Raw genomic sequence first — 7,823 nt, 5'->3', positions numbered from 1 at the left:
TGAATGACAGACTGACTGACTGAGGTAATGGCGAAGTAGGAGGGGAGGGCTGGGGCTGAAGCGCGGCGCGGCAGGGGGCGGAACCCCGGAGCGGCGGCGGCGGCGGGCGGCCGGAGCGGAGACGGTGAGACACCGGCGGCGGCGGCGGGCGGCCGGAGCGGAGACGGTGGGACACCAGCGGCGGAGGGGGCCGGAAGTAGGCGCTGACGGGACCGGGCCCGGCAGCCATCGCGCTCAGGGGGTTGGCGGCGACGGCGGGAGCAGGAGCGGCAGCAGCAGCAGCAGCGTCAGGAGGAGCAGGAGCAGGGGGGTCTCGCTGTCCCGCTGGCAGGTGAGCGCCGCCGGGCCCGTCCCTTCTCGTCCCGTCCCGTCCGCCCTGTCCCGGGGCTCGGCCGGGGGCGGAGACATCCCCCCCCCCCACCGGGCGGGACGCGAGGGGGCCCCGGGCTTCGCCTCACAGGCCACCAGCTTCACCCCCCCCCCCGGATCGGCTGGCTCCCCGGGCCTCTACCGTTTCTACGCTTCTCGGCCTTGGCGGTTGGCATCGGTTTGGCCATCGACTTGGGTGGAAACCCAGACCGGGCGGGGGAAGTGGGCCCGGGCAGAAGCTCCAGGGTTTGCGCACCCGGGGGAGGGGGGGCATTACCGGCCCCGTGGGCATTGCCCAGGAACGATTTCCCACTCAGGATCCCAGATATGTCTCTATAGATTCCATTTATAGACATGCATATATAGATGTGTGTGTGTGTGTGTGTATTTATATATATTCCATTCAGTGTATATCGAATCCATTCATCCAGTCGTGTTTATTGAGCGCTTACTGTGTGAACAGCACTGTGCTAAGCGCTTGGAAAGTACAATTCGGCAATATCATCATCATCAATCGTATTTATTGAGCGCTTACTGTGTGCAGAGCACTGTACTAAGCGCTTGGGAAGTACAAAGTGGCAACATAGAGAGACAGTCCCTACCCAACAGTGGGCTCACAGTCTAAAAGTCAATTACAGTCAATATACAACTATATCTGTGTACGATACTCATATATATATATATATATATATATGTGACACACACATGTATGCACTTATTTGTATGTGTGTATATATACATACGTACACACACACACACGTATATATATATATCAATCAAACGTATTTATTGAGCGCTTACAGCATAGCTCAGTGGAAAGAGCGCGGGCTTGGGAGGCAGAGGTCACGGATTCGAATCCCACCTCCCCCACATGTCCTGCTGTGTGACCTTGGGCAAGTCACTTCACTTCTCTGTGCCTCAGTTCCCTCATCTGTACAATGGAGATTGACTGTGAGCCCCACATGGGACAACCTCATCTCCCTGTGTTCCCCCCCCAGCGCTTAGAACAGTGCTTTGCACATAGTAAGCGCTTAACAAATACCAACATTATTATTAATTATTATTATTATTATTATTATTATTACTAAGCGCTTGGGAAGTACAAGTTGGCAACATAGAGACAGTTCCTACCCAACAGTGGGCTCACAGTCTAAAAGACTGTTTAGACTGTTTAGACTGAAAGACTGTTTTATTTATATATATATATATAAATAAATAAACACTGTAGACCTATCTATATATAGATCAAGACTGTTTAGACTAAAAGACTGTTATATATATGTGTGTGTATATATATATACATATATATATTTATAAAACACTGTAGACCTATCTGTATATAGGTCAGGTGTGTATATATAGATCTGTATATATAGTGAGAGAGATTTAATGTTTTATTAGAACAAGGGTTTCCTTTACCCGCCGAAGAATGCCCCGTCGATTTCCATTCCCATTCTCCTGCAGCTGTGAGGAAATCGCCTTGCACATCTTAGAGTGAATTTCTTCCAGGCGAAAATGTGGATGAATAGTGTATTCACCTGAGGAAACCCAAAGGTTGCGTACAGCAGGCAAAAAACATTTTTTTCGGGGGTTGTTGTTGCTAATCCATGTACTGTTTTAAACGTAATTTGTCCTCCACCTCTCCTAATTCGTTGCATTGACTTTATGTCGTGTTCCCTGAAAAGAATAGATCTGTTCTAAATATTCTGGTGTGAGGTATGGTCACCAAAGCATTTTTGTGATCTTTCGGGCGAAGAAATGGGGGTAGATCTAATCCGGTGATTTAGAACCGAAATCCAACACGGCTGTATTTTCGGTTCACGTTTTTTCTGTCACAAAAATCGTTGAAGCGTACGCAGTGCTTTCGGGTAATTGATTTGGGCCAATTTATATTTTTTCGGTTGCTTGCTCAATTTTACTAAAACCCTGTAGCCTTGTTTTAAGGAAGTTAGAGAAGTTAGGAGAAAACAGTGTTGAAATGTAGCCAAAGGCACTTTTTACTATGGCGTATTTTTGATTTGTTCCCAAACACAATTTCAAGTAATGTAATCGAATTTTTCTGTGCTCTGAGCGTTGAAATTCATTAGTAAGTCATTGCAAAGAGCCAAGACATTTTGAAGCCCATGAATCAAAACGCTGTAGTAGTAATTCTTAATCACAGTGTTGTAGTAGTGATTCACTCATCCTCCTCCCATTTCTTCACTTACATACTTGGCTGAAACACGTTTTAATTCTCGTTCCCTTTGCGTAAAGATACTGTTTTAAAAGTGAGGTAATGGTTGATTCTCGTTCGATCGTTTTGGAATATTTGTGTTCTGAGGCGCACTGTTCGTTCCAGGATTTTGTGTGGTGTTGGAGAAGTTTCCAGATTTTGAATCTTTGTAGCAGATTATTTGTATGTAATTCTCATTTTTTTTCCACAGTCAGTTTGATCCATTTCTTTTATTCACACCTTTTTAGGAAACAGAGCAGGGGACCAGAAGGACAACTGGGATATCCTAGATCATAATATTGTTTGTAAATAGTTGGAACAGTCTTTTCAGCTCTTTCATTTGGGGAGTTTAAAAATATCCTATTTAGCGTATCCTAAAGTATCCGATGTAGCGTTCTCCTATTTTTTTGAGGTTTGACTCCCTGCTACTTTAGTCTTTCCCCGCGCTTAAAAGTATGCTTATTTCAGACTTCAAGAGAAATAAATGGCACTGAATTTGGTAGGAGGGAAGTAGTAGTAAATTATTATTCAGAATTATGGTCCATGCAGCTAATAAAGTTCAGAGGGCAAAGTTTAATGTTTGACATTGTTAGTCATCTCAATACTAACCTGCCTAGAAGTTTAGCCAAACCTCAGCAGTCTTTACCAGTTAATCCTTTAGCCCTACTGTGCTATCGAGGATCAACTCTGAATTTGATGTTTGTCTTAAACGTTCATTTTTGTGGCGTTTACAATTAACTTGCATTTATAAATATAATTTGCCTTTTATTTTTCAAAGCGGAGGGCAGGAGTGGGGAACGGGGAGAAACGCAGTTTTCACAGCCAAGTGATAGGTGATACTGTATGTACATAAGAATCTGATGACCATCATGTGTTAGGTATGCTGGCTTCTGTCAGCAAAGGGTATCTGCATTTTTTTTTAAATAGGGCACGCCTGGCTCCTATTCAGACGGAGAAAATATAGCCTTTCCGGTTGGATTTCAGGCTTCAAACTGGCTTCCAGCTACTTTATGGAAATATTTTGAGTTCACTGCCTAAACCAGATTTCATTTTCAGCACTCCTCTTCCTCACAGCTGTAGGCTTAATCAATCAGTGGTATTTAATAACTTTGAAAATGATGCATTTCAACAGCTAATAAAAAACACCCCCAGTTAATTACTTTTTGTGTGTTTGCAACACAGTTTAAGCTTTCCCTTGTTAATGAAGTACTTCTAACTTTCAGAAAAATTTCACATGCTTTTTTTTGGTTCTAAATTAGTTCAGATGTGACCTTTTTTAAAGTTACTTGGGCAAACCACACTTTCCAAAGCCACTAGTTCATTGAGTAATTTCAACTTAATTTTTCATTTGCTTTTCTAGATGGTAGTAAATTATTTCTGCTTCCCCCGCACCCAGCTCTGAAGTTTATAATATGTGGAACTTGATCATCTTTGTTATTAAGAAAACCCCCTACCTAAAGCAAATCTTATAATCTTATCTAAAAACCACCCTACATCTGGTTGCAGATATTGAAAGTTCCCCCCGAGTTTAATGTGGCAAGGTCCTAAGAAGTTATTTTCCCATTGGTAATCTGAGAAATTCTGTTGCGTCACACATTCTGCACTGATTTCTATGTTACTTGAGTAGATCATTTTTCTAAGCCTCACTGAAGCTTTTCCTGTTCGGTATTTTGTTCATGCAATAAATAAATCTGCTGACGCGTATATGTATGCTTGTTCTTGACCTTTGCTTTTCAGATTTCTTAATTAATCGTCTATTCCCGGGGTTGTGTAACCTGTTCACGTGGGTTGCCGGAGTGTCTTATTCTCAGTTGGGCGCTTTTAACCCCTCAAGTGCTTACCTGGGCAACTGCAGCAGGTCCTGTTAGCTTTGAAAGACAATATTTGGAGCAGACCTGCCCCACCCATATTACCATTCCGTGACAGTCAGCTTACCCCTTTTTTGGCTCTAGACCATCAGCACTGTGTGGACAGGGAACCTATCTACCAACTGCTCTCTCAAGCACTTAATACGGTACTCTGCGCAGAGTAAGCACTCAATAAATACCATTGGTTGATGGATTGTCCTTTCTCTCACAAGGCTTGTAGAGATAACCTTACTATGTGGCAAGCACTGTCCTAAGTCCTGGGGTAGATCCAAGATAATCAGATTGGACGCAGTCCCTGTCCCATATGGGGCTCATAGACTCAGGACCGAGGGAGAACAGGTGTTGAATCCCCATTTGACAGATGAAGAAATGAAGGCACAGAGGAGTTAAGCGGCTCATCCTGGGTTCCACAGCGGGCAACTAGAGGAGCTGGGTCTAGCATCCATACTTCACGCCGCTGCCCGGATTGTCTTTGTCCAGAACTGCTCTGGGCATGTTACTCCCCTCCTCAGAAATCTCCAGTGGCTACCAGGCAACCTACGCGTCAGGCAAAAACTCCTCACCCTGGGCTTCAAGGCTGTCCATCACCTCGCCCCCTCCTACCTCACCTCCCTTCTCTCCTTCTCCAGCCCAGCCCGCACCCTCCGCTCCTCTGCCGCTAATCTCCTCACCGTGCCTCATTCTCGCCTGTCCCGCCGTCGACCCCCAGCCCATGTCATCCCCTGGGCCTGGAATGCCCCCAATCCCTCCGCCCATCCGCCAAGCTAGCTCTCTTCCTCCCTTCAAGGCCCTGCTGAGAGCTCACCTCCTCCAGGAGGCCTTCCCAGACTGAGCCCCTTCCTTCCTCTCCCCCTCGTCCCCCTCTCCATCCCCCCCATTTTACCTCCTTCCCTTCCCCACAGCACCTGTATATATGTATATATGGTTGCACATACTTATTACTCTATTTATTTATTTATTTATTTTACTTGTACATATCTATCCTATTTATTTTATTTTGTTAGTACGTTTGGTTTTGTTCCCTGTCTCCCCCTTTTAGACTGTGAGCCCACTGTTGGGTAGGGACTGTCTCTATATGTTGCCAATTTGTACTTCCCAAGCGCTTAGTACAGTGCTCTGCACATAGTAAGTGCTCAATAAATACGATTGATGATGATGATGATGATGATGAATGTCTCCTGATCCCCAAATCTGTGCTCTTTCCACTAGACCATGCTGCCTTGAGATACGTTCACCTTGCATCTTGCACTTGAGTGAATTCAGAGGGGACAGACAGGGCCTTGCTGGGGTGTACGTACATCATTTGCTTTGAGGATCGCTGACACATTTTTTTTTTTAGCTGGAGAATTCGTATAATAATAATTATGGTATTTGTTAAGCACCTACTATGTGCCAAGCACTGTTCTAAGCACCGGGGTAGATGCAAGGTCATCAGGTTGTCCCACGTGGGGCTCACAGTCTTAATCCCCATTTTACAGATGAGGTAACTGAGGCACAGAGAAATTAAGTGGCTTGCCTAAGGTCACAAAGCAGACAGGTGGCGGAGGCGGGATTAGAACCCACATCCTCTGACTCCGCTAAGCCACGCTGCTTCTCAACCGACTGTTAATTCTCTACTCCAACAACCGGATGGGCATCTCTCCTACTGGGGCCCCTGAGATTTCCATGCCCCACCGCGGGTGGCAGGAAAGGAGCCTGGAAGGGGTTTTCAGCCCCAAGTGGTCCCAGGCTGCAGAGTCCCAACTCTAGAACATGAGCCCGAGGAGCCTCCCTCGTTGTCAATGGGCATGGTCCAGCTGCCACTCCCACAAGTCTGAGACGATCTGTGACGCTTAGTGGGAGAAGACGTCACGACCGTTGGCTCACCTGCAGCCCTTTGTCGGGGTCCAGCCCTCCAAAGGACCATGCGTGGTCTTGGGGCCCCTGTAAATGGGGGGTGCCCCCACCGGTAGCTTCCGTATCAGAGGTCGATGTAACCAGATGTCTACTATCGAGGTGGTGATGTCCCTGAGGAACTCTGGGGTGAGGAAAACTCTCATTGTGCCATGCAAAAACTTGCATTGTGCCATGCACGTGTGTTCACCATTTCTCTGGCTCTGCCACGTGTCTGCTGGATGACCTTGGGGAAATCACTTCACCTCTCTGTGCCTCAGTTACTTCCTCTGTAAAATGGGGATTGAAGCTGTGAGCCCCATGTGGGACAGGACTGTGTCCAACCTGACTACCTTATATTGACCCCAGAGCTTAGGACAGTGCTTGGCACATTTTCTAGAATGTGAGCCCATTGTTGGGTAGGGGCCATGGCTATATGTTGACGATTTGTACTTCCCAAGCACTTAGTACACTGCTCTGCCCGCAGTAAGCGCTCAATAAATACGATTGAATGAATGAATGAACAAATACCACCATTATTATTATCGTAATTATTCTGACACCCCCTCACATTCCATCCAGGCGGGTGCATTGTCGGACACACTTTCCCAAAATTCCCAACAGAGTTCTGGGCGCAAACCACTGTGACTCTAAATTCCTTGGTGCTGGCTCCCGATCTTGAAGTCCCAGGACAGAGAGTCTTCCATCAGGAACGATGGGAGACTCCATCCAAATGGGGGACTGCTGTCCATTTCTAAAGAAAGACGACAACCTCTTCCTCTAGTAAAACACCTCTTCCCCTAGTAGGGTCAGGCCAGCATTTCTCACAGCGTCTCTAGGAGTCAGTAGGTAGGCAAATATTATTTTTCTGACTGTTTAAATGGGAAAAGTGAAGCAGAGAAGGGTAAAGTAGTTTGTTTAAGGTCACACAAGGCAAACAGTTACTGAGCTAGGAAGAGTGCCAAGATTCCTTGTCAAGTGAAACTTTTTTTATACCGTATGCCACAGTCTTTCTGTGGCTCTGGGATCCTTCGGGTTCAAGTATTACAAAGAAGTTTTTGTCTTTTAAAAAGTGCAAGACCGTCCCCAGAGGAGAACTAGGAAAGGAGGAAGAGTCTGCTAATGTGTGTGAATTCATTCATTCATTCAGTTGTATTTATTGAGCGCTTACTGTGTGCAGAGCACTGTACTAAGCGCTTGGGAAGTAGTTGTCAACATACAGAGACGGTCCCTACCCAGCAGTGGGCTCACAGTCTAGAAGGGGGAGACAGGGAACAAAACCAAACATATTAACAAAATAAAATGAGTAGAATAAATATGTACAAATAAAATAGAGTAATAAATGCGTACAAACATATGTACATATTTATACGTGCTGTGGATGATTCAGAAGCAATAAAGCAAGGACAGTAGCACCTACCGGATCTCCTGATGTCAAGTGAAAAACCGTAAAAAAAAAAATTCTCCTAAAGTGGGTAATCCCCAGATCAGTATAGTGGGGT

General features: G+C 45.7%; 1 protein-coding gene across 1 annotated transcript in view; it reads left to right on the top strand.

The window, feature by feature from the left end:
- The first annotated feature begins 218 nt into the window (after window positions 1-218).
- The window catches only part of SAR1B (secretion associated Ras related GTPase 1B), a 31,693-nt gene continuing 24,088 nt past the window's right edge, over window positions 219-7,823 (top strand). Inside the window, exon 1 of the mRNA XM_038772013.1 lies at window positions 219-331. The gene's annotated coding sequence lies outside the window, so the exon portion shown is untranslated. The remainder of the gene's footprint in view (window positions 332-7,823) is intronic.

The sequence above is a fragment of the Tachyglossus aculeatus genome, chromosome X1 (assembly GCF_015852505.1).
Source record: "Tachyglossus aculeatus isolate mTacAcu1 chromosome X1, mTacAcu1.pri, whole genome shotgun sequence".
NCBI classification, from domain to species: Eukaryota; Metazoa; Chordata; class Mammalia; order Monotremata; family Tachyglossidae; genus Tachyglossus; species Tachyglossus aculeatus.
The sequence above is the reverse complement of the archived record's forward strand: the minus strand, read 5'-3'. Positions and strand labels throughout refer to the sequence as shown.